This window comes from Perognathus longimembris, chromosome 2, assembly GCF_023159225.1.
Source record: "Perognathus longimembris pacificus isolate PPM17 chromosome 2, ASM2315922v1, whole genome shotgun sequence".
Taxonomy (NCBI): Eukaryota; Metazoa; Chordata; class Mammalia; order Rodentia; family Heteromyidae; genus Perognathus; species Perognathus longimembris.
This window is the reverse complement of record NC_063162.1, coordinates 105,349,354-105,377,305: the sequence shown is the minus strand read 5'-3', so window position 1 is coordinate 105,377,305 and position 27,952 is coordinate 105,349,354. Positions and strand designations below refer to the sequence as shown.

Here is a 27,952-nt window from a genome sequence, read left to right as displayed (position 1 = left end):
AAGAGACAAGACAACTCGAGAGTATGGATCGCTTAGAACTACTTATCCCGTCGGCCTTCGCGAAAGGGGGCGGGACTAGGCAAGCACAACGCGTCCCAGTTTGTACTCGGAGCTCTGAAATTCCGGCTTGCGGCTACCTTTCTTGCCTCTGGGGTTTTAACTCACCCTGGCCAGGGAGTGGGGATTTGCTTGTGCAGCCGGAAAGCCTCCCTGACGCCTCCTTTCTGACTTGAAGCAAGTCAAGCCAGTTGGCCGTGGCCAGGCGTCCTCCGTGAGGCTGAGGGAGAGAGGGGCGTGTCATGTTGGTCTCCCGCTCGGACTGGGGCTCGGCTTCCTCAGCCGGGGGCTTGGCTGGGCCCGCGCCGGGCGATGGACGGGTCGGGCTTGCCAGGCCCAGCAGTGTGGCTCAGTACCTGGCCCGGCGCGCCGGCCTCTGAAGGAGTGGACACTGCTGGTGAGCCCGTTCGGTCGGCTGCGGGCGCGGCTCCTGTGCCACCTGGCCATGAGGCCCCTGGACCCCATCTCCTTCCCGGACGGGGACCACGTGCTGGTGGCCATGTCCGACGTGGAGGGCGGGGAGCCGGGCCTGGACAGCCTGCAGGTGCGGTACGACGAGGCCCTGCGGGAGGTGACCATCGTGTCCGACACCATCGGTCCCCGGGCGGCGGTGGAGGTGAACGTACCCCTGAAGTTTGACAAGTGACGTTCAAGTTCTAAGGAGTTCGGGGCCCACCGCACTCAGCGCACATTTTTCAGTTAGTCACTTGGGTCAGTCTGTTGTAGAGTTGGCCCCGAAAGAAACGTCCTCTTCTTCTACGCGGAGTTCCCGAGGAACATTTAAGCATCAAGTTCAAGGTTAAGGAAAAAAGTTTAAATCGAGTGGAAATATGTTTTGGAACAATCACCTTATGCTCCTTTGTCACATTGTCATTAGCAAACTGGTTTATTTTTCAGGATTGATGACCATTCACTAGTGTGGCAGTGCATTTAAGTTTTCCCTTGCCACACCTTGGCCTCCGTCTCCAAATTATCCCTGCCTCCAGAATGTTCCATATGTAACTTAGAAACTTCGTTTCACATAAGCACCTAGCTTCTTAATAACGTGTCTCAGTTCTTTTTGGCCTAAGTATCTTCTCAAATTGACCCTACCAAGCTTTTGAAGTCATAGTAAGACTGGCGGGGGGGGGGGGGGCGCTCCGTAATAACAGTACAAGTTGTTTCCTCGATATTTGGGTTTGGTGTTACTTCTCAGCGTTAATTTTTTAGGAGGAGTTCTTCCTGGAAAAGAAGGCATGGACAATGATCATAGTGATGATTTATCATTTCTGAGATCTTTTATAATCCTATAGCTGCACTATAAAATAGATATTATCATCACCATTTCATCTGAGGAAACTTACGATATAGGACGTACTGGTGGCTTATACCTGTAGTCCTAGCTACTTAAGCGGGCTGAGATCTGAAGATTGCCATTCAATGCCAGCCTGGGCAGAAAAGTACTTGAGACTCTTATCTCCAGTAAACTACTCAGAATAAGCCAGAAGTGGCACTTTGGCTCAAGGGATAAAGTGCTATTCTTGAGCACAAAGGATAGTGCCCATTCCCTGAGTTCAACCCTATGACAGGCAAACAAAATAAAGTAAAATACAAATAAGATTTGGAAGTATCGTAAAGTATTTATTGTGGATGAACAAATAGAAAAACAATCAGTGATTTCATGGAACTTACATTCTAGTGAAGGGTAGATTTTAAAATGCCTTTAATACTTGAAATGATGGAGTTGGGCTATGGACTAGATTCATTAAGTCATTACACTTTGTTCCTTCTCAAAATCTGACTTATCTAGGTAAATAAGAGAACATGCTCTTGAAATGTAACAGTCTTGGGGAGAGAGATACTGATAGAACTTTGATGTAGTTCAAAATAAACTAAGCCAAAGTATGGTAGCACAGATGAATACAGATACTTTTTGCTGGTGATTCCAACTCTCATTCCTGCTTCCTCTCTAGATTTAGAACCCAATTTCCATTTCCATTCATCATCCATTCATTTGAGGCCTCCTCAAATCTGGCTTCATGCTTTTCCTCCACATTGTCTATTACTTGTTTCAGTGGATGGTTAAAAGGAGCAATATTAGTCATGTGTAGCTTTAATTTCTCTACCTACTTAGCAAGGGTAGAGTAAGTTTAAAATCTGTTTTTCTTCATAGCTATCATCACTGCTTTAGATCCAACCATGTGTTGTGACATTACTTCATTAATTTACTATAATTATTATTAGAAATAAGCTTTGCAGTTATAGTTGCATCTGTTTCTGTGGGATAAAATTGTCGTTTTTTTTTCTCACAAACAGAATATTGCTGTGTTAAATAAAAGATTACAGAGCTTGCTATACAACTATGGAAATTGGTTTTATGTTATAACTATAGAAATTGTAGCATTGGGTCCCAATGTGCTTACCTCTGCATTTTACTATAATAGAAATTCTTAATGTTTTTGTGAATTAAGTACTAAGTTATTAGTGTTTCTAATTCTTTTAATGCAGACATGCCTAAACTATATGTTAAACTATAAGTTGACACTCAAGAATGGCACCTCTAATTCCTGTTTCCCAGTTCTCTTTGAATATACTCCCACTTAACTTATTATGGTTTCTGTTTACTATTAGGTATTTCAAAGCAGTTCTACTTTTGAAAAAGTACCTCAAATACCTTGTGACATAGTTGCATGTTAATAGTCTTTTTTTTAAAGATGTGAAGGGTTAGAGGAAGAATTTGCAAATCTAAACTATGATCTATAAACTGACCCATGTTATTACCCTAATATGCTTTTAATTTGGGGGAGGGTTAGGAACAAATCTTTAAATTTTCCTGAACACAAGAGACACTAAACATGTCCAAATCATGTCGGGGTCAAAGGGAATTTCTGTTGGCTAGGAATATGGCCTAGTGGCAAGACTGCTTGCCTCATATACATGAAGCCCTAGGTTCGATTCCTCAGCACCACATATATAGTAAAGGCCAGAAGTGGTGCTATGGCTCAAGTTGGCAGAGTGCTAGCCTTGAGTAAAAAGAAGCCAGGGACAGTACTCAGGCCCTGAGATGAGGCTCCAGGACTGGCAAAAAAAAAAAAAAAAAAAAAGAGAGCCACTAAGCTTACTGACTGTTTATCTAAACATATTTGTGTGTGTGTGTGTGTGTGTGTGTGGTTTTAAGTCTTACTCAGAGAATCCTTTCTGTGATCTTTAATATGAGATGTAGCAGTTTCTTCTCTCTTTACTTTCCATTTTTGTTACTTCTTTTTCAAATGAGGGCAGCCATTTCTAAAAACTGGCAGAGAGATGTTACATTTGATCCAGTTGACTTGGTTGAGAGTTGTTTCTAGAGACTGTTGACCAAGATATTCTCTCTACTATTCAGTAAAATGAGGAATGTAGCTAAGGAACTGAATCTCTGTGAGGTATTAAAATGCTGTGGAGCTCATTAGTACTAAGCTGGTTTTTTGTTGTTGTTTTTTTTTTGGTCTCTTACTTATAGATTTGAATATCAAATCATTGGGATCTGGCTGTGTAGAAATCCAGAATATTGAATGTGATAATTGCAAAATTGAAACTGAACAGGGTACCAGCTTCTTGCACTCTGTTAAGGTATAAGTACTCTAATGACTCCTATACAATTACAGTTCCTCAACTGAACAGGTTCCTAGGAGCCTTCCTAGGAAGAAGCCAGGTTCCTTTCATCTTTTGGCACTCACGTAGAATTACTGGGAAGGGGTTGAAAGCACAGAGAAGGCATACCCATTCTAAAAGTGGAAGTGGCACACAGCATTTTCATTTGCATTCTATTGGCAACAAATGAGCTTAGGAAAGTTGGAAACTCACTTCCTTTCCTTTGGACAATAAACATGGATTTGGGCTTTTGTCATAGTTGGCAAGTGTGAAATGAAGCTACACATACATGTACGTTTGGAGTCTGTCAGAAGGGACTACCTAAACATCACTACTGCTTTATTTGTACTTGGAAGCATTTTCACTTAGCCTTTCATTTTCATTTATTTCCTGGGGCGCAACACAATGTAGTGTGACCCTAAGTATAATGTGTCCTCTTTCAGACCATCCAACCTTACAAGTGTGGACTTTGGGACCATATAGAACTGGATTCCAATTGATTTGACTTTTTTTAACCATATCATACTGATAAAGCTATCTAACTTTTGAGATTCAGATTTTTTTTCCTCTATGAAGTGGGAAAAATACCCCATCTCTCTAATTGTTAGAATTAAATGCTAGAGGTCATGTAAAGAAGACTACATTGTCTTTCTGGTGCTGACAAACTGCCAAAGAAGAGATAACTATAGTAATAGTAACCATGACATATAGTAACAATGGTTAGTGTACTCCCTGTTGGTGTTTACTTAGCTGGTTACAGGAATCTCTGACTTTCAAGTCCTTAAGTAAAGCTACTTGAATATAGCTGTGTCTATAATTCTTTTTTTCCTTTGTCTCTAAATAACTGCTTTGACAGCAGTTGGCATTTCTTTCCAGTTGATATTATTATTATTTTTTTTATTTTTTTTTTTTGGCCAGTCCTGGGCCTTGGACTCAGGGCCTGAGCACTGTCCCTGGCTTCTTCCCGCTCAAGGCTAGCACTCTGCCACTTGAGCCACAGTGCAGCTTCTGGCCGTTTTCTGTATATGTGGTGCTGGGGAATCGAACCTAGGGCCTTGTGTATCGGAGGCAGGCACTCTTGCCACTAGGCTATATCCCCAGCCCCATCCAGTTGATATTATTATACTAGTGTCTATATCCTTTTCAGGTTCTTTTTTTAGTGTTTTATTAGTAATAAGAAAAAACATGGTAAATAGTTTAATTAATTTAAATCAAACTTATTTTTTCCTTTTTTATCTATACTTTTTGTTTGCATTTCAGAGTCAAAAATTACATGTTCAAACCAAAGATGGCAAAGTGATCTGTCTGGGAACAATCTATGGAGACACAGATATCCATGCATCAAATAAAAGTGTAAGATCAGAGCTTTCTCTCGTTCATCATTGCGATTTTGTTTCCCGTTGGTTCACAAACAAAAAAAAATCTTTAATGCATTCTGGTTTGTTAGTAAGTTCAAATGGGATTGTAGTCATTAAATGCTACATAATTTAAATTTTAGTTTATGATTTTAGTACTTGTGACAGTTCCTTATTTCAAATAAGTAAAAACTTACATTTACTTCTAATCGTGATTTTTTTATTTTAATAGTCACTGGTTAAAATGTCTCATTAAGTTATATTACCATATCTTCATTAGATTTTTCTTGTGTAAGGTTTACTTGAATACTGTATTTTCCAAGACCTACTTATTTCCCCTGAAGAATTAACTTGTAATTCAACTTTCTTCTGTATTGTCCATAAGGTGGCACCGTTGGATATTGGAACTGTTCTACAAATCCTTCCATAGTAGCTATTGGAATTTTGATTAGTATAGGAAGACACTTTGTAATTTTTCCTTTGTTGTTGGTGTTCCTCTACTGGGACTTGAACTCAAGCCTCAGGCTTCTGCTCACCTTCTTCCCTTCCTGGCTGGCTCTCTACCACTTGAACCATACCTCTAGTTCCAAGTTTTTGCTTATTAATTGGAGATGAGTCTCCAATTTTTCTGCTCATGCTGCTTCAAGTCAAGATCCTCAAATCTCAGCCTCCTCAGTAGCTAGAATTACAGGCAAGAACTGCCAAGGCACAAATAATTTGTAGACTTTAATCAACTGTTTTTATTACTTCCTGTGATTTAGCATATTATTAAGTTAAAGGTATATTTTGGAAGTCTTTTTAACAATCTGATCAACAATGGTTTTAAATCTTAAAAAGAAATCCAAGACTTTTTTCTTTTAAATTTTGCAATCTGCATGAGTCTTTTGTTAGATTTGCTAAATTTTATTTTCAGCTTTGTTAACAGACTATTGATATGAAGAATTGTGAGCATATCTTATAGGGGTAGATTAAAACAATTAAGTTGTTTCTACTATTGTTATTTCATTTTCCATCATATTTGTCTTAGAACCTGCTTAAATGCAAATATTTAAATATACTCTCCATATTAATCTGGGAAAGTATTCAAAGACTATGACTTTAGGTGACAAGCCCTTTTGAGATGGCATTTTGTTCTTATTAAGCAGATTGCTGTGGTCTTAGAAGTTGGACAACTCTGTAGCTTAACCAAGCACAATCTCTTCATTGAGGGCTTATATTAATTGGAAATGTTCTCTTAAGTTATATTATTACATTGAGCTATGAGTGTGAAAAGTATAAATCATCCCCATTATCTGATATTTTGAATAATGTGGCTATTTGTTTTTTCTAACATGCATGGATGATTGAATATTTATTCCGACTTGCTCTTACTTTATTTCTTGCAATCTTTAGCTTCCTAATGTACTGAAGTGAGTAGGTTTTTTTCCATTTTTATTTTAGATACTAACTTTTAAAGTGTATTTCTAAGTGTGTTTAAAATTCTTCAAATACTTTTAAGTACTTAAAATAAATATTAAGTGTGTTCATTTTCATATGTAACTTTCATGAAAATGTATTTTGGATATTTCCGGTAAAGTACTTTAAATAATGTTTGGTGCTTGGCTAACTAATGTAATGCTTCCCAGGATGATGATAATGAGATGATGGTGGTGGTGATGATGATGATGATGAAGGTGAAGAAATCAGGACAAATACCTTGACTAAAATAGTTCTACCATTTTACTTCCCTGAGCCTCAGTGACATTATTCAGAAAACAGGGATGATAGTATTTGCTTTGGTTATTTGGTTTTGAAAGTTAAGCATTATAAACAATGGTATTATTATTATTTGCATAACTGTTTTTAAAATTATACCATTGATTTCAGTATCCCAAATTTATTCTTATCACATAAGAGAATATGGAAATACCTTTTGTGTGATTATTAAGTATATTAATGACATAATTACCAGTTTTCCTTCTATAGCCTTGGCTATAGCACCACATTACTTCCTTAAAACTTGTTTTTCACTGTTTGTGAGAACAAGATATTTACTTATAATATTACTATATGGAGTAGTCATTGCTATTATATAATATATAGCTAAACTTAAGGAAAACTTTTCCTTCTTGTATAGAAAAGAAAATTAGTTTATAGCAATACCTATAAGGAAGGTTTTTGGGAACTACTTTGTGTTCTCTTTAAATAGCTACTTCAGTGTGAAAAGCAAACTAGCTGTGTGCCAGTGGCTTACACCAGGAAGCTGAGATCTTAGGATCAGGGTTTGAAGCCAGTGTGGGCAGAAATATCCAGTGTTTTGATGTAGAGAATGAATTGTTTTATCTTTTAATTCAAGATAGTGTCTGATATCATGCACTATAAACTCTGAAATTTTCCAGAATGAATGTGTTGGAGGATGTGTTGTGCTTTCACTTCCTTCCATTCACTTAGGTGTGGGAAAACATTTTCTTTAGCTAGAGAGTATAATCATATTTAATAACCAATGTGAATCTTTGGGATTTGCCAGACACTCATAAGAAATGTCTTTAAGGTTTCATTTGTGTGGGGGTTGGTGGAGGCGCGATAATCACAAGTGTTCCTTTACAAGTTCAATTAAGTTTCAAATATTTTTGGTGTTCACTCTAAAAAGTCAGAGTATTCTTACTAAATCTTGATTTATAAAAATATTTTGAGAGTTTAAAATTATTAGCATAAAGCATCTCTTTATATAGAAAATTTGTAAGTAAAGTACAATTTTTTCCAGGAATTTAGCATCTTTATTATAAGGCTGAAGCAGAGAAAACATTTGTGTTCTCATAAATCTGTTTATAGGAAAAATACCTTTCTCTGACAGATTTATTGAAATTATTTAAAGTAAACTTTGACATTAACCACATATAATTAGTGTAAATTCTAAGTTACTTCCCATAAAACCGGATGAGTGCTCTTCTTTCTCTTTTTGTACTTATGTCTTCTAATATTTTAGTATTCTTGAAGCTGAACTCTTGTTAGATAACATATTGAACTCTGAACAATTTCTGGCCCTGCCAGAAGAAATGTCATTGATGCCAATGTTTTCCAAGCAGCGAGACTATTTCTTTGAATACCCAGTGTACTACTTGAAGTTGTTTCTGTGCAAAATGGGGGCAAGCTATTAATGTCAGTACTTTATAGTCACACCCTAAAGATGATTATGGAGGTCTTAACTATCTATTTAACTTGTGCTCAATATTTGAAACATAAATGCACACTAGGGAAATTTAAAGATGAACATAAAATCTCTTTCATTTTATTCACTGGAAAGCTACTGTCTTATTAATTGTAAATTGGAAAAATTCTAGAGATCAAAAGTATTGCTGTTATATAAATATGCTAATATATACTAAAGGATTGAAATCAAGATGGCTCAATAGAAGCAAGTATGTGCAAAAACTCAATACATTCAGTATTCCTCTAGCAATAATCAAATAAATTGGAAATCGAAGAGAATTGCCATAATCTGATAGAAGGTACATAAAAGATATCTGCATTACACATGGTGTTCTGTGCAGAGATGCTTTATACTTTCTTCTTGAGAATAACGGGCAAAGGTGGCTGCTATTCCCTCTATTAGCAACTTTTCATGGATGGATTGAGGGCTGGAGCCTTCACTGGTAAGACAAAAAAAGAAAAAAATAGAATGAAAAAGCATTAATACAAGGATTGGAAGAGAGAACATGGAAATATCCACTTGTTTACAATATAATTACGCATTGGAAGTTTTTAAAATATATTTTCATCAAATATTAATACTAGAATAGCAAATACTAGTAGTGAGTTTATTTTGTTGCTGGATTAAGATCAAATGAACATGTAAAGGATACCTTCAAAAATAGCACTTTAAAATTATGTAGTAGAAGTAAATCTAACAAAACATCACTAATTCTACATGGAAAATACAAAACATAAGTAAGAAAAGTCAATAATGTCAATTAAATAAATAGCAGAATTTACTTTGAATCTCATGCTTCAGAGAGCACGTTGTTCACAAACTTATACCTAGAGTCAGAAATTAGGTAGAATCAAGAAAACCGTAGAATCAAGAAAATATAGGAGTTTGTTAGAATAAAGAAAACCAGGGCTGGGGATATGGCTTAGTGGCAGGAGTGCTTGCCTCGTATAGGTGAAGCCCTGGGTTCCACTCCCCAGCACCACATATACAGAAAATGGCCAGAAGTGCCACTATTGATCAAGTGGCAGAGTGCTAGCCCTGAGCAAAAAGAAGCCAGGGACAGTGCTCAGGCCCTGAGTCCAAGCTCCAAGACTGTCCCCACCCCCAAAAAAAGAGTAAAGAAAATCATTGTGCATTAATTAAAAAAAACTCATTAGTTGTCCACTAATTCCAGATGTACTGTTTTGGCTTTATTTCCAGTTTTTGTTTAATAATCAACTAAAGGAAGTTTTTTCTCTTTAGACTGTAAGTATAAACTGCAAGGAAGTTCTGCTAATGTATCTACTGAAGATAGTTTGCTGGAAGCCAAGTATCTTTACACAGAATAATCATTTATATCTTCTAGTGCTGGAAATATTGCATTAGGAAATGTTCATGGTAAGCTGACAGAAGATTATTAGGTCTCAGATTTTCCACATAGCATAAATTTTAAGAGATGACAGTGTAGGTGAGGAAGGATCAAGAAACTGCCCTTATAAATAATTAATTGCAGTCCAGATACCCTTTTTAATTATCATGAAAATGATGCATAAGCTAATTGAACTATTTTGCCAAGACATTGAAGATTATGCTGTTAGATATGAAACTGACAGTAATTGTGATTTTAACATGAAATGAATGAGAAAATATGACTATAAATGAAAGTAGATTTAAATAAAGATGAGTTTTCAGTGGTTGCTTTTATATTATGATAGGAGACCTAAAAGTTAAATTAATGAACATTTGAGTGGATCTAATTATAGGAACTTGGTTGTACTAATTTTGATTAAATAGTATGCACATTTATGTTGCCACCAAATCCTCTCAACACCTTGCCATTTTCTGTTATTGGATTAAGTTTCTTTTTTATACTTTCTAAAACATGTCTGCAGAAAAGCTTATTGTTTAATGTAAGCAGTTATATTTGGTTAATATTTGTTTTAAGGAAAGGAAAAGAGCATAATGGTGAGGTAGCCTGGCAGAAGTCACACTGGCGTTCAGTGTTACTCAGCCTGCCTCTTACATTTCCATACAGCAGATGACTTAAATGCAGGTGCGGATACTTTCTGAAATATATATGGCTAGAATTAAGAGTTACTTATCCCAGAATGAACTGTATTATATACACATCTGCCAAAGGCTTTCAGGGCTATAGTCCAGAAAGTATGGACTTGAACTTTTTTCATAAATGGTCCACTCATTTTCATTTTTGTAGTAAGGCTGAATATTAGTATCTATGCATTTTGGCAAAATTCCCAGACTTTAGTAGTGAGCACAAATTATTAAGTGCCATTAGAAAGTGGCCATTGCTGTATATAGAAACTTGACAGGTTATAAATTGACAAGTAAATTTCTCGTTATAAAACTGAACAGGAATAAAAATTTTAAATAAGAATCATTCTACACTTAGAATAATTCTTGAGCCTCAATTTAATAGTTGAACTTTAGCCATTCTTGTAAGCAGGTGCTCTTAGGTTGATCATAATTAAAGTACTATGCCAAATCTACAGACTAGCTTTAAGTGAAAAGACAGTTTCTTATCAAGTCAGATGTTGATGAACACCCACTGGAAAAATAGCTTTGCTCTCCGCACTGCTTTATACCATGGTCATACTTGTACATTAATGTCTTTGCTTTGTGTTAAGACAAACAAGAATTGAACTTGGGATAGTATACCTCTAATTGCACACATGGTAGTCAAAACAGGTGAACTGGGGGGCTGGGGATATAGCCTAGTGGCAAGAGTGCCTGCCTCGGATACACGAGGCCCTAGGTTCGATTCCCCAGCACCACATATACAGAAAACGGCCAGAAGCGGCGCTGTGGCTCAAGTGGCGGAGTGCTAGCCTTGAGCGGGAAGAAGCCAGGGACAGTGCTCAAGCCCTGAGTCCAAGGCCCAGGACTGGCCAAAAAAACAAAAAAAAAACAAAAAAAAAAAAAAAAAAAAGAAAAAACAGGTGAACTGGGGCTAGGACTATGGCCTAGTGGTAAAGTGCTCGCCTTGTATACATGAAGCCCTGGGTTCAATTCCTCAGCACCAAATATATAGAAAAAAGCCAGAAGTGGTACTGTGGCTCATGAGGTAGAGTGCTAGCCTTGAGCAAAAAGAAGCCAGGGACAGTGCTAAGGCCCTGAGTCCATGCCCCAGGACTGGCAACAAAAACAAAACAGGTAAACTATTTTGAGTCAGCCCTCAAAGTGCTCGGGGTCTGTCGATTAAAGCAGCTAAAACAGAAACACTGCTAAGGATATAGTTCATTCCTTTGCTTTGGTTAAGACTTTTATATTTACATTTCCTTAAATGGTTAAACCTAGATCTTGTGTTAGACTCCTGTCTCCAGTTTGGGTTTCCCTGAAAGTGGAAACACTGAGAGCTTCACATAAGCTAGGGAGACTTCTTGGGACTGATGCCTTCTCAAGCAAGAAAGCCCAATTTCCATGGGAGAAGCTGTACTGTCATAGGATTTCTACATCCTCAAGGGGGAGCTCTGAAGCTGGCATGGTCCATCAGAGTCGTGTCAAGTTGTGTGAGGAGAGCTGGGCTTTCATATCCCCAATCATTAGAAGCCAGCTGCCCCAGGGAGAGGGTACTCTTGGGCCAACATGACTCTCTGCAGCTGAGGCAGTTTCAGTGAGGGCTGATAGCTGAGGGCTATCTGCCAGCAGTGCTCTCAACAGCTAGGAAAATAAACCTTTCTGGGAGAAAGAGGGCTCAGGATGACAGCTCACAGCCTCTGTTCCAGGTGTATTTACTCTGCAACACACTTGTGAACTGGATTTTGGGGCAGGAGATGATACCTGTCCTTAACACACAGTTTAGTGGAAGGACTAAATGTCTTTTCATTCACATTTTCTCAATCATTCCTGTCTCTGTTGGGATGCTACCTCCCACTTGAAGGCATTGTCATCCTACCTCATGCAGGGCACTTGTGACTAAATAGCACCGCTCCTTCTGTAACACTAGCACCACAGTGAATAGGAGCAAGAAGAGGGAAATTTTGAGGCAGTTGCTTCCATGTGGTTTAGCCCCATTTTCCCATCTAGTCCTTGCCTCTTGTTCTACTGCAGCTTTTCCGTATGCACAAAAAAAGGGCAAGTGAAACAAGGAAACCCTTCTTATGTCAAATTCATACCCCCAGTGCTCTGTTTAAATAGCCCTTTAGACAGCCCAAGTTTCTTGCCCCTCTTCCCATATTATTTGTATTTCTGCTGTTAGCCCAGGGGATCATATGAACATACTCTTGAAGTTTGAAATTTGGGGTACAGTAGGTATAGATGAGCAGGCAGCATTTAGTCTTACATCCTTTAGGTGAAAAGATTAGACTCATGGATGGTCTAGACTCATGGAAGTCTCTATGTTCTAACAATAGGAGTTTTATGGGGCAGCTTGGGGGATGGGGAGTTGTGTACCAAAGATCTTCCCAAGCCAGAACTCTGACCATATATTTCAGTGAATTTGTTCCAAATGCTGATGGTTATATATTGCAAATCAGGTTGTATGTATTGGGTTTATTCCAGCATCCTGGCTTAGGACCTTAAAACTTGTATTTATGGGAAAATGTTGCTGCTTCCTAATATCTCACTTATAGAAAATAAAATTTGAGAATATATACATTCTGAGAACTGCCTATTGAAGATTTATTTAGTTTGGCTTCCTTTTTTTTTTTTTTTTTTTGGCCAGTCCTGGTCCTTGGACTCAGGGCCTGAGCACTGTCCCTGGCTTCTTCCCGCTCAAGGCTAGCACTCTGCCGCTTGAGCCACAGCGCCACTTCTGGCTGTTTTCTGTATATGTGGTGCTGGGGAATTGAACCCAGGGCCTCATGTATACGAGGCATGCTCTCTTGCCACTAGGCCATATCCCCAGCCCAGCTTCCTTCTTCTTAAGCTAGGCTGTAACAAATATTTTTATAAACAGAGCTGAAATTTCCAATATATAGATTTTGTAAAAAGCCAGGCATATGAAGATATGAACAATGACTGTCTTTTTAGTAAGTTTTACTAGTATTTGAGTTTGGAGCCCTTGTGCCAGTAAGTAGGCGGTGGATGCTTGAAAGGAAACATGTAGGAGAGTGCCTAAATTAGCAAATTCCTTCCATTTAATGGACAATTGGATGTTTACAGATGATGAAAACAGGACTTAGAAATGTCTAGTTGTTTACTCTCAGCTACAAGTTATCTAGCAAAATAGCAAGAACTTTACCCTAGTTTCATTATTTTTAGGAGATATTCTTAAATGCGGGTATATATTCTTAAACTTGTTCACTGTGGTATAGTGAACATCTTGATTCTCACCAAAATTTCCATCATCAATTTAAGGGCATTCTAGTTGTACAGGTGTTTCCTGTAGTCAGAAAGCTCTGTAATGCAGATGCACTGAGTCAGCCATGTTCTAGGTCATAACTTACTTGGGTTTCAGGACTATTTATTAATGCCTTTTGATAACTGACACAAAATACGAATGTTACGTTCTGTGTTTGAGCTCAGCTCCGTGGTGATGTTTCAGAAACTCTACTCCTTCTGTGAAAGCAATGTTTAAACCATTATACAATTTTACTGGGGGGAAAAAACAAACGTATTTTTATCTTCACATTGATTACTTTTGTCTCAGACCATGTTAGAATGAAGGATGGCAAAGTAAGAAAACACATAGATTTTCTTTTTTTTTAATTTTCTGTACCTGTTTATTTCAGGTTTATAAAATATTATCTTGCAAAATTCTCACAATATCAAATGGGTTGCAAGATGGGACATACATAGTAGTCTTAATTTTGTTTAAAAATATTCTTTACACATATAGACACCCAGAGGGGGAACTAACAAAACATAGTAATGGTATTTAGCACCTACAAAATTGGAATTTCCAGTTGGGATATTAATACATATTATATCAAAAGTTTTCCTGTATCTTCTAATTATTCTATAACATGTAGCATAATAGGAAAAGAAAGCTACTTTAAAAGCAACAGAAAAAAAATGTTATTTGAAAAAATACCTCATATACTTCCCAAGGAGACTTTAAGCCCAAACATTTACATTTACTCATTTTCTTCTTCATTGCCAAAAGAAAGGAGGCTACTGTTTTTGATTTGCTTTTGTGAGTTCTTTTACTCTGAGTCCTGCTTATTTCCTTCATTTTCATTTGTTTTCTTCTTTTTTGAGCTTGCGGTTAAACCTGAGTATTTTTCATCTGAGGTGCGCTTCACTGGTTTTCAGTACATGATTCTCCCTTCGGTTGGAGCTGGTTCTTCATCTGCTTTGGCAGCCTTTATTTCTGCTTTGATTTTCATGACTTCTTCGGCTGTCAGGTCTCCCTTTTGCAAAACTACCACTTGGGGCTGTTCGTCATCTTTGTCACTGTGATCGCCTTCTTCGTCTGGGACCTGTGGCTGGATTCTCTTGGTCTCCACGGTGGGCCCTTCCTGGTAACCGACCCGCTCCTTGAAGCGGGACAGGAACGCGGGCTCCGCCGGCCGCACGTACGACACTTGATTCCGCTTTATAGATTTTCTTAAATATTGAGATTTGTGGAAAAGTTTCAGAACTTTCAAGTAGCATGAGCATACCCAGTTATTACTGGCCATCTAGTATCTGCTTTATTTGAAAGAAGTTTTTACTATGATCTACTTCTCAAATAGGTAATTTCTAAATTTATTTCCAGTGATTAGAACTTAACTAGGTGAAACCAAAATACAGACGATTTTATTAATAATACCCATTGTTGATTTGTGCATTTCCAAATATGCTACTTCATTTCACTAAGTATTTGAGTCAAGGTTCATCTTGTATATTCTAATGACTTTGGAATATTTCTATTTAGGGTAGACATTTTTAAATCTTTTGATAGTGAATTAAATTGTCAGGAAAAATGTTTTTATTAAAATGTAGTAAATTTTAGCTGGGTGTCAGTGGCTTACACCTGTAATCGTAACTACTCAGAAGGCTGAATTGTGAAGATTGTGATTCTAAGCCAGCCTGTGCAGGAAAGTTCATGAGATTCTTATCTCCAATTAATTATTACAAAGGCAGTACTGATGCAGTGGTTCAAAGTGGTAAGGCACTAGCCTTGAACACAAAAGCTAAAGGGCAGCACCCAGGCCCTGAGTTCAAGCCCTAGGATCTGCAGCCTTCCCCTCCCCTCAAAGTAAATTTTCACTGCATTCATTGAAGGCAGATATGAGCCTATAAAGCTCCTTTTCCTTGTGAATGAGTGACTGGATTCACCAACTAAATGACTGTAAGTCTGTATCTCAGTTCTTCACTAATGGTTAAAGTTATAAATATTAGGGATTTGATCCATCTAAGTGTTCAAGAAATGAGAGTAGAGAATTAGTTATATTGAAGCACCCATGCAAGATTAATTCCTTCAAAACATTGTCCATTGTGAAATGCTTCACTCTTCTTTGATATGGGTCATTGCCCCCGCAAGATCCAATCTATTCCCCAAGCCAGCATTAATGCATCCATTTCTTCTACTAGGCTCCCTCTCTTTTTTTTTTTTTTTTTCAAATTTTTATTATCAAACTGATGTACAGAGAGGTTACAGTTTCATACGTTAGGCATTGGATACATTTCTTGTACTGTTTGTTACCTTGTCCCTCATACTCCCCTCCCCCCTCCCCCTTACCCTTTCCCCCCCTGAGGTGTTCAGTTCACTTACACCAAACAGTTTTGCAAGTATTGCTATTGTAGTTGTTTGTCTTTTTTTACCCTGTGTCTCTCAATTTTGGTATTCCCTTTCAATTTCCTAGTTCCAATACCAGTATACACAGTTTCCAATATACTCAGATAAGATTACAGAGATAGTGTAGGTACAACCACAGGAAGGTGATACAAGAACATCATCAATAGTAGAAGCTACAGATACACATGGGACGTTGAAAGTAGTTACAACTGTGATATAACAATTGTCTCCATAACATGGAGTTTATTTCACTTAGCATCATCTTATGTGTTCATAAGGGTATAGCTATTGGGCTCTTGTGATCATCTGCTGTAACTTGCCTAAACCTGTACTAATTATTCCCAATAAGGGAGACCATAGAGTCCATGTTTCTTTGGGTCTGGCTCACTTCACTTAGTATAATTTTTTCCAAGTCCTTCCATTTCCTTACAAATGGGACAATGTCATTCTTTATGATAGACGCATAAAATTCCATTGTGTATATGTACCACATTTTCCTGATCCATTCGTCTACTGAGGGGCATCTGGGTTGGTTCCAGATTCTTGCTATGACAAATTGTGCTGCGATGAACATTGTTGTGCTGGTGGCATTACTGTGATTTTGTTTGTGGTCTTTTGGATAGATACCCAAAAGTGGGGCTGCTGGGTCATAGGGGAGTTCTATATTTAGCCTTCTGAGGAATCTCCATATTGCTTGCCAGAGTGGCTGAACCAGTTTACATTCCCACCAACAATGAAGTAGGGTTCCCTTTTGGCCACATCCCCTCCAACAATTGTTATTGTTAGTTTTCTTGATATATGACATTCTTACTGTGGTGAGATGGAATCTCAATGTTGTTTTGATTTGCATTTCTTTTATGGCCAGTGATGTAGAGCACTTTTTCATATGTCTCTTGACCATTCTCATTTCCTCATCAGAGAAGTCTCTTTGTAAGTCTTTAGCCCACTTGATGAGGGGGCTATTGGTTCTTTGCGGTTTTGTTTTGGAAGAGGGTAATTTTTTTAGTTCTGCATATATTTTAGATATGAGGCCTTTGTCCATTGAATGGCCAGTAAAGATCTTCTCCCAGTCTGTGGGCTTTCTGTTTATCTTGCGTAGGCTCCCTCTCTTAAAGGTTTTATCATCAAAACACTGCCATATAAGGTCTTAAGCTTCTAGCACTTGCATCTTTGGGGTTTATAGCATCTTTCTTACATAAAAGTGTACTCCCTTCCTCCTAAAGTTCCCAAGGTATCCTTCCATTATGCATCAGCTGATTTCTTTATCAGAATCAGGCACACCACAAACAAATGAGGCTCCTCAGTATGATACATCCATATGTACAATTCAAGTGCAGTTCCTTTGCTCTTTAGACATATGAACTAAAGAGATGTTGTCTCATCCTCCTTCCTCCCTACCACCACATACACATACCACCTGTACACCCGAGTTCCAGTGATAGGGAAGGCGTAGGGTAATGGTTATGAACTTTCCCATTGAAAGGAAGAAAATGAGAGGATCAGGAATCAAAGGAATCACTGGTCCATGGTGATTTTGAAATTCAGCTGGACAAATATTGTAGATTCTTTGATAGATATCAAGGCTTGGAGATGATTTTTTTTAAGTTCTAGGTTTTGCCCTCTTAGGTCATCATTAGTTTTTGTTTCATTTTGTCTTGTGCCAGTACTGGGGCTTGAACTCAGGGCCTGGGCCCTCCCTTGCCTTTTTCACTTAAGGCTGGCCCTTTACTACTTGATCCACAGCTCTGCCTACCATCTTGCCTTTTTATGAAATGTAGTTTATAGTTATAGCCGAGTTGTTTACTTAGTCTGTTTCCTGCCAGTAGAATGTTAGGGATCTAGTGATCTCTTTCCATGACTGTTATTGTCTCTTTTCTTTCACGTTGGCAAAGCTTTCTGACAGAATATTGTCAAAAACTTTAGTAGTTTCCTGTGAATTTCACTGGGGCTTGTTCTCTTACACAAATCTTACCCTCACATAAAATCTCTTCAGAATATGGACTTCTGCTAAGATGCTAAGTTACAACATCCTCAAGCCCTGCAGAAAGTCTGTTTGAGAGTATCTGTAAGGCATATCCTTACTCTTCTTAAAGAAGTTTTTGTGTAACTGATTAATATTGTAAGATACCACCATTGATCTTTCTGGGGTCTTAACCAGGGTTTTTCTAGTCACTCTCAGTTTTGTTTTTAGGCCATATTTTAGCATCTGGATTCAAATTTTCTCTTGGATCGAGGAAGAAAAAAATCAACAAGTAAAATATCCAGCACAATCCAATTAAAATATTTTTAGCTAGATCATTGAGTTAATTTGGCACATTTCTTATTCTGTATTACCAGAGGTGACAGTGTTGCAAAGTTTCTGCTATAATAAATAAGGGTCCTCCCTCCTCCAGTTTTCAAAAATATTTTCTCCCTTTTTCAGCCAGTACATGAAGCATACCCAATGTCCAGATTTCTGCTGAATTATTGTTCAGTACAATTTCTCTAACATGCCCTTCAAAATCCATCCAACCTCTGCTAAGCTCCAAAACTTAGTTCCACATTTTTTGCATATTTTATTATGACAGCACCCCATATCAAATATCAACATTTGTACTAATTACTTATTCTTCTGTTACAGATTATCCCGAAACATAACAATTGTAAACAAGAAGCAGTTATTTTCTCATTGGCTGGGCCAGAAATCTGGGTGTGGCTTAATAGTCTTCTGTCTCAGGATGGCTCAAAAGTTTGTAATCATGATGTCAGCCAAGACTGTGAGCTCATCGAATGTTCAACCAGGGAAAATTCTGCCTCCATGCTCACTCATGTGGTTGTTGGCAGGATTTAGTTCAGATCCTGTTGGTTAGGAGCCACTTTGATTTCCTTGCCAAATGGATGCTGTCTGCAGCACAGTTAATTTCGAGGATGGCAGCTGGTGTCCATCAGAATAAGAGGACTAGATTAGAAAGACAGACATCACAATCTTTTTGTAATCTATTGTTATAAATGGCATCATACCACTTGTCCCCATTGTCTTTATAAAAAGCTAGTCACTAAGGTTCAGCCTGCTATGAGAAAAGAAGATTAGATATGGCATGAATACTAGGAGGCAAAATGATCGTTGGCTGCTATTTGCATATGATGGCAAATCTATTTATTGGGTTTGAAAACTGGAAGAGTATATCTAACTCACCAATACATACACATTTACTAATACACATAACACATTTACATAACACATTTACTAATGAGATCTTTACAGCCCTGCAATTTATTGAGATTTGAAAATAATTTTATGGGCTTCTGCATGAAAATGATGTTTTTCTTCCTACACAAAGGTACCTCTTGTTCATGTGCTTTCTGAAGTGTGATGGAATGTTAAGGCTTTTTGAAAGATATTTTGCAGTTAGGCACATCTGATGTTTGAGCAAATGAATCAGTTGCCTTTTTTTTTCTTTTTCCAAGATAGTAACATGTCAGTATTTACAAAATATATGAAGTGAGGTTAACTAAATTCTGACACCAAATTTATCCCTTCACTTTTCCATTAATCTCGGAATTATGAAGAGGTGTGTTGCTTATATTTTTGGTAGACTAATTGGGCTTTTGACCCTAGAATACATATAAACACATATAAACACATAGAATACATATAAACACATAGAAAGATCCTACTGTTTTTGGTATTAGAGGAAGGGGACTGGAAAACATGTTTGTTACAGTGACTTATACTTGTCCTGGAAAATACATTTTCATTGAAAAATGGAACTCTTTGAAGTTTTCTTGTTAGTCATGCCTCTGTGTATTCATTATTCCTACCCCAAACCACTTCAACTCTTGGCCCAGAAATGACTTAATCTAACAAATAGTCATGGCAACTGGCCATCAAATTAAAAGCAATTATATTTTCCATGAAATGTTTTAGTGTTCCTTGCTTCAAAATGTGGCTTTTATGGTCTGAAAAACACATTGATATTTAGCTTGAAAATGTATAGTGAGTACATTTGAGTAAGTTGTTTTTGTTTTTGTTTTTCCTTGTCCTAGGGCTTGAACTCAGGGCCTGCGCACTATCCCTGAGCCTCTTTATGCTCAAGGCCTTCACAGCCACAGCGCCACTTCTGGCCTTTTCTGAGTAGTTAGTTGGAGATAAAAGAGTCTCACAGATTTTCCTCAGATCTCAGCCTCATGAGTAACTAGGATTACAGGTGTGAGCCACCAGTGCCCGGCAAGTTTTTTGTTTGTTTTTGTTTATCTATAAGTTTTAGAGGTATTATTCTTTTTCTTCCAGGTTTGCCATAAAGTAAAGTGGTTTGCTTTGCAGTTATAGTAGAAAACCTTAAGGAGTGGGAATGGGATGGGGCAAGGGTTTGCATAGATGCCTAAAGCTACTTATTCAGAACTACAGCTGAATCTCTGTATTTATGATGTTGGGAAAAATAACCAAGAACAGGAGCAATATTATGAAATAATATTGTAGATTTCTAATCATGCTTTAAGATAATATATAACACTTTTTTTTAAACTATCCATAAATTTCTTTTTCTTTTTAACAGGTAATATAATATTACAAAGCAAGATGGGCAGTATCACTGTAGGTATGCACTAAGATGGTAGTTGGTAAATTTTGCCTACTTCTTAATTTTGTGCCAGTTCTGAGGCTTGAACTCATTTTCACTTGACTTTTCAGATATATATAAACATAAAAAGAGAAAATACTTGAAAGACTCATAGTTTCTTATCCTGATGTCAAAGCAGAGCCTTTTTTTTTTTTTTGCAAACCTACAATTTCATTTACTCATGTGAAAATAATTATACTTCTGTTTTCTTTTCCTTCTTCCCAGATTCATCCTGTGGATGTCTAAAAGCCGCCACTCAGCAGGGTGCCATAGATGTTTATGTCAGCCAACTGGGGAAAGTGAAATTGAAATCACACAAAGGTGAACCAACTGGGACATTACGCTTTGATATGTGAAATAAAAAAATGTGTATAACACTCAGGACCATCTGTGGATGGTCATTACCTATACTGACTGACACAGTAACTTCCCTCAAGCAACATGGTAGATCCTGATTTAAAGACTGGTCCCTTAGCTCTCTAGATGAATAATCTTTATAACTTTTGGGACCATGGCCACAAAGATGATCTTTCCCTTTGTAGTATAAACAAAAATGTTGTAATATTTTGACTATTGTAGCAGAATTTTTAATGTTACTCTGTGAGTATTTCAGATTAGTCATGTCTGAAATAATATTCTTTGGAGGGAAAATGTTCCCATAAGTTGGAACTTTCCTGCCAGCCTGTAAGAGGACCTCCTCAGAGTATCACTGTGAGTAATAATGTCTATTGTAACATCTGATCCTGAAATACAGGTGTCATCACAAAGATCCCTAAAGCAGTTGCTGACTTCATCTCCTTTTAATTTAATTTCTCATATAAGTAATTTATTCTAAGATTTCAAACATTTTATTTAAAATGGCATTTTTTTATTCATCTGAATACTAAATATATGTGTATTTGTGCACGAACACATATGTTCCTGGTGACAAGTGACTTGGGTAGAGTAGCTGGGAGAACTGACATGGTCTGAGTACAGAAAGTGAAGAAGAATTGCTTTATAAAGCAATTCAAAAAGTCTTAAAAATAAAATCTAGAAGTACTTGCATAGTTATTGGATTTCCTTGTTCTGGCCAACAGAGCAAGGAAAGAGTTTCTTTACAGAGACTGATTGTTCCTGTTATTAAAAATTTCTTGCCATGTAATAATTTTTCATCACTAAGCATTCCTGCTAGCGTGTCAAGGCACATCTCCAGAGCCTTGTCATCTGAAATGAAATTATTTCCAAACACACAGTTGTGATTTTTCCTGGATGCCCTTTCTTTTTTTCTTTAAAACAGGGTATTATCATACCCTCACTAAACTACTAAGTCAGAGTAAATTGTAAATGCCATGTAAGTCATATAATCTCTTATGGAGAAAAACCATAAACCAGTGAAGTACCTATTAACAATAGCAAAACAGAGCTTTGAATAAGCAGCGCTTATGTGAATTATGGGCAAAAAAAAAAAAAGAAACAAAAACTTTTAAGACTTTTGAAGATTTTTACTCTTTATCCACTTAAAATATTTTCAAGTATTGGTTAGAATGTTGTTCTAGCAACCTAATGAAACAGCACATGATGTTGCAAAGTTAGGTTGCAATTAGTTTTGTATTTTCTTCCACTGGGACCATGTTACTCGAAGAAGCTTGAAAATAAATGGGAACCTAAAATTCTATCTGTTGATCTCTTAATTCTCACTATACTTGGGGAACAGCAAGTTTTTTAAAGACTAATGGAAAGTTAGTCAGGATTCTGTTGCTTAATGGTTAGTAAAGACATCTGGAATCCATTCCAGTTTGGCATTGCCTTGTTGTGGCTTCAGAGCTAGCCACCTGAGTCTCTAGACCTTCCCTGTTTTACCATGGGGGCAGAGATGGAGATAGAACTGTTTGCATTGGTTAACACCTTCAAAGGTTTCTGTAATCTTAGCTACTCAGGAGGTTGAGATCTGAAGCTTGTTCGATGCTACCCCTGGCATTAGAATTCATAAGACTCTTATCTCCAAGTAATCACACACACACACACACACACATGCACACACGCACGCATGCACGCCAGGAGAGCTGTGGTTCAAGTGGTAGAGCAATAGCCTTGAGCAAAAAAAAAAAAAAGAAGAAGCTCACGGACAGTGCCCAGGTGCTGAGTTCAAGTCCCTGGACTGGCACCAAAAGATTTATTTATTTAGATCATGTTGATAGTGTTCATGTAAGAGCATTCTTACTTTTGAGACATTTACAGATAACAAGTCCTTGAAAAATGTTTCTTAAATGCATGATTTTTTACTTTTAAAATTATAGGGAAGTAGAAGTGTGGCTCAAGTGTACAGCTCTAGCCTTGAGGGAAAAAGCCAAGTGATCCCTTAGTTCAAGCCCCAGTCTGGCACACAGACACACACACACACATGCACACACACATATGTGTATGTATTATTATATATATATATGTGATAGGAAAGCACATCTTTTATTCATTTTGAATTTTTGAAGGACTGTTTTTATTTTGTTTCTTCCTGAAGCTCTCCAATCTGATATGGGGACTCTTTTGTCAATGTTTACATGGGAACCCTGGGAAGCAAGTCATATTTTAAGTGGTGTGCTTTGTTTCTTACTGACTGAGTAATCAGTATGAACGTTTGTCAGTTTACTCCAGACTTACATATGCAGTAAGAAAGACTGAGAAGATGAAATTACTTAAGGCAACATAGGCTTACATTGCAGACTAGAAGGAAAATTATGACACATGAATAAATGAGGTCCAAAAGGAATACTTCCAGCATTTATAATCAACATCATCCTGGCTGTCTTTGTCACTACAGATGGAGTTAATGCTTTTTGATAGGGTGTTCTTCACTCCCTTTATGTGATGAGAAACAGATTCTAATGAAATAGGACTATGCTGCTAAATCTGCACTGCAATCTAAATAATTGTTTGGACACATGATTCTACAGCTAACAGAGTACTGTATTCCTACTTCTTTAGAAGTCTGAATTACAACCAAATTGTGCTGGAAAATAAGTTAAATGTTTTGCCTTAGATACTCAAAAGCCTATAATCCTGTCAAAGGAAATTTTAAGCAGTTGGAATTTCAATAATCCCTTTTTAATTGTTTGTTATTTTTCCTTAACACACTAGGTAATACTGAAGGTACAAGAGCTCAGGGTGCTAGTTGATTATAATGATCCATGAGGTCACTATTCTTATATGTGATCAGATAGCTGTGTGGGAAATACCATGGCATTGAAAGTTTGGGCTTTGTGCTCATTGAGCTAGGCCTGCATTCTGAGCTTAGCTGTCATAGACACTGGAACAAGTCCTTTTTTATTTTTCATTAATTTATTGTCAGAGTTATGTACAAAGGGGTTACAGTTTCATATGTAGGGCAGTACATACATTTCTTATCTAACTTGTTACCTCCTTCCTCATTCCCCCCCCCACTTCTACCCCTCCCTGTTTCCCTCTCCCCCTTGAGTTGTGCAGTTGGTTTATACCATACAGTTTTATAGGTATTGCTGTTGCCTTGGTTTGTCTTTTTATCCTTTGTCTCTCGATTTTGATATTCCCTTTCCCTTCCCTAGTTCCAATACATGTATATGCAAAATCCCGAGCACCAAAATCACAGGGACATCAGAGGTTAAACCACAGGAAAGAAAGACAAAAGAAAAAGGGCATAATTTCACATGGTATGTTGAAAATAACAACAGTATTAAACCAGTTGTTTCCATAACTTGGAGTTCATTTCACTTAGCATCATCTTTTTTTTTTTTGTGGTTTCCAGAGCGATTTATTCATTAAAATCTATCCAATACGCCATCAGCAGTGGTCCTGTGTGTATTGTGCTAATAAATAGACAATGACTGAGAAGATTTAACAAGTTCGTCATTTAATAAGTCTCAATTCATTTGTATCACATGGTACTGTACATGGTCATCTGTTGAAACAGATTTCTTTTTAACAGATCTTAGTTTAAAAAAGTCATAGACGGGGCCGACCGCCTGGCGAGCGCGAGGCCCCGGGTTCGGTCCCCGGTTCCGGAAAAAAAAAAAAGAAAGAAAGAAAGAAAGAAAAATAAATAAATAAAATATTACCTTTTTTTAAAAAAAAAAAAAAAAAAAGGCTGGGATGTAGCTCAGTGGCAAAGCGCTTGCCTAGCAAGTGCAACGTCCTGGGTTCGATCCCCAGTACCAAAAAAGAAAACACACACACACAAAAAAAAGTCATAGACGCTGTGAGTTCTATATAACCTGGTGGGCAGCAAGTTAGTTCCCTTGTTTTCTGACTGACAAGCCTCAACTTCACCGTAGAAGAAAGAAAGTTGACCACAGAAAGCATAATCGGTCACTCGTATAGAACGGTATTGTTTCTATAATTTGAAGCTTTCTGAATGGACGGGTTCAGGCCTGATCCAACTGTAAAAAGATTACTTAATAGACTATATGGAAATTGTACAAAATGTTATTAACTCTAATCATTAATAGCTTAAACAGTACTATATTACTAACTGCTATTCAAAATCCAAAGCCTCTCTGAGCCCGGGTGTCAGTTGTGGGCAGCTTGCCCCACCCGGCCCATGCTGAGGGGCGGAGGCTTTGGCATTTAAAGAATGGCTTCAGTTGTCAAGGAGTACACGGAGGGCTGTGCTTTAGTAACACACACCATCGCAGTGGGGCTGGAGGGTGCAGGGCACTCCTACTGTCAGAGCTAGGAAAACGCTGGTGCACAGGACAAGACAAGGAGAGAAATCAATCCCTTTCAAACAAAATCGGAAAATAAAAAAATGTTCACAGTGGTTTATATCAACAGTATGCATTTCATGACAGTAACATGTACAGACTCAGAGCACCCTAGGGCTCTTTATATCCTAAAGAAAATGACCATTTACACTATTTATGGTTTGCACTGAATTAAAAAAAAATCAACTGTACACTTACCCTCGACAGGATAAACTGTCCTGGGTGTACAGCTTTAACACCATCATTAACATTGTTTGCAAAGGGAATAGGGAATTTAAAAACAAAATCATTTTCTTTCATTTGCTGTTATAACCAGCAAATGCCATCCTTATACAGAGGGGGGAGGGGCTCACAGCACAGGTCTATCTGAGCAGGCTGACCAGCACGTGCAGTCTTAAAAATGAAGGCTATCTATAACTCTGGTACAAGTCCGGACCGCATGACAGGGTGACACTGTTTCTTTGCTTGCTTTGTGATCATACCCCGGGGTGGCGTGATAGGTCTCGTGGCTTTTGGCTTCTTTTTCTCTGCAGGCTTTAAAATCTGGAAGGAACACATTAGTGTTTTGTCCACACATCATGGCACCCGCATCGTCACACTCTCCACAGTAATTTGGCGCAGAAAACAGAGTGACCAACTGCCTCTTCGCAAAAAACTCATATTCATCTTCAACCACCTGATGGACTCTAAAAATAAGGTCCAAATGATGCTTATGGAGAAATTTTGCAACCACTTCTGCACCAAATGTGAAGGACACTCCTCTGTCATTTTCACCCCAGCCTAAGACATCTTTATCGGGGTCAGACCACAAAAGATCACAAAGAAGACCTTGATTGGGCACATCCGTTGGTCGCATAATTTGCCGAATCTGCTCCATAGATTGAAGATCTGGTGATAAACCCCCATGACAGCAGAATATTTTCTCGTCCACGATGGCTGCTATTGGCAAGCAGTTAAAACAGTCTGTGAAAGTCTTCCATAGTTTGGACTTCTGGGAAGACGGCGTGGAGCAGCAGAGCCCTAGCTGAGCTCCCGCCGACATCGCAGTTTTACCACTCCAGAGAAACTTGTACTCCTAGGAAGACAGCCCAAGTAAGTTCTAACAGTACAGGGATTCTGGCCAGGAAGGGAAAATCGACTTTGCTGGCCTGAAAACACAGATTTGAGCTCTGGGCGGCGTCCCACTGCCATGCCACACCAGTGCCTGCACGGGCACCTAAAGCACACAACGGCGACCAGGGAGAAATCCTCCAGATTTCCCATTTGTCCAACCTTTCTTTGATTTGTTGTGTTTCTGGGTCTTTATTAAGAAACTTTCATCCTGAGCTAAGGCGCCCAAGTGTTTCTCCTATTCCTTCTTGTGATGTTTTCATAGTATCTATCTGATTTTTACAGGTCCCTGATCTATTTTGAATTTATTCTGGTACAGGGTGCTATATAAGGCTCTAGCTTTAGTTTGTTACAGGTGTTGAAACAGTTTTGCCAGCACCATTTGTTGAAGAGGCTGGCTTTCTTCCATCCTATTTTTTTAGCTCCTTTATCAAAGATTAAGTCGACATAGGTGTCTGGGTTTATTTCTGGGTCTTCAGTTCTGTCCCATTGGTCCTCAGACCTGTTCTTGTGCCAATACCAAGCTGTTTTTATTACTGTAGCTTTGTAATACAGCTTGAAGTTGGTATTGAAATTCCTCCAGCACCGTTCTTTGTGCTTAGGATTGTTTTTGCTATTCGGGGTTTTATTTGGAACAAGTTCTTATCTGCATAATTAGAATCATAATAATACCTCATAAAGCTGATATGGGGATTAATTCTCCAACTTCTAGTAAGTGCTCAATTAATAGTATATCTTGTCTGGATACTTGCTGTGTAACAAAGTACTCTTTTGTGATACTGATGAACTGGGTAGGATTATTGACAGAAGTCCTACTGCTCCATACCCTTTGCCAGAAGTTAAATGGAATGCCTCAGGAGTAAGAAAACCTTGACTATCTGGAAGTAAGAAAAGGTACTGATGTTTAAATAAATCTGCTAAAGAATAAGAACAGAAAACCAAGAGTCATGCTTAGTTTTCAGTGCAAGTGGGAATACAGATTTAACATTTTGATTTTTTTTCCATTAATAAGCTCTCCTTTAAATTTATCACAGGCTCTGTTACTGTCAAGGTCCCATCTTCTCTTCAAACCTATTTATAGTTATCAGGGAAAGAGGTTGATGTGAACCCAGAAGTCAATGTTCAGGAAGTGGCTGAAGATCATAAAGATGATGGTGTAACAATTACTGGTAAGGAGGCTGCATTTTACCCTGTGAGGACTTACTACTGTTGGTTTATAAGTAGAAATATGGTATAGTTCACTTCAGTCATAGCGTGATATAGACAATTAGTTTGACAAGACCTTCATAGGTTATTTTAGAACCCTCCTTACTGCTTTCCTAGATAAAACTGATTTCAAAAATTGTCTGGAACGGCTGCAAGATTAAAGCTAACTTTACATGATTAAAAAGAATTTTATTGAACTTAATAGTTTGCTTTTTCAGTACAGCAAACTCTCAGTCCAAAAACATTCATGTATTTTCCATTAAATCCAGCTACACAGATTGCTAATACTATTTTTTCCTTGTAGATACAATGTTTTGATAAGTACTATAGTAAATGCTGGTGGATTTTTCTTTTAAATTCTTGCAGAATGGCACCAAGAAGAACACTGAAATTACTCAGGAGGAAGATGTTTATTACTCCATAATTATTATGAAGCTCCTTAAACTACTTGTTTT

General features: G+C 37.8%; 3 pseudogenes; 1 reads left to right on the top strand and 2 right to left on the bottom strand.

Annotated features, from left to right (window-relative positions):
- Positions 1 to 23: 23 nt before the first annotated feature.
- Positions 24 to 27,658, top strand: LOC125345320 (annotated as a pseudogene).
- LOC125342319 lies at positions 14,151 to 14,771 on the bottom strand (annotated as a pseudogene).
- On the bottom strand, positions 25,593 to 26,372 carry LOC125342308 (annotated as a pseudogene).
- Positions 27,659 to 27,952: the final 294 nt, after the last annotated feature.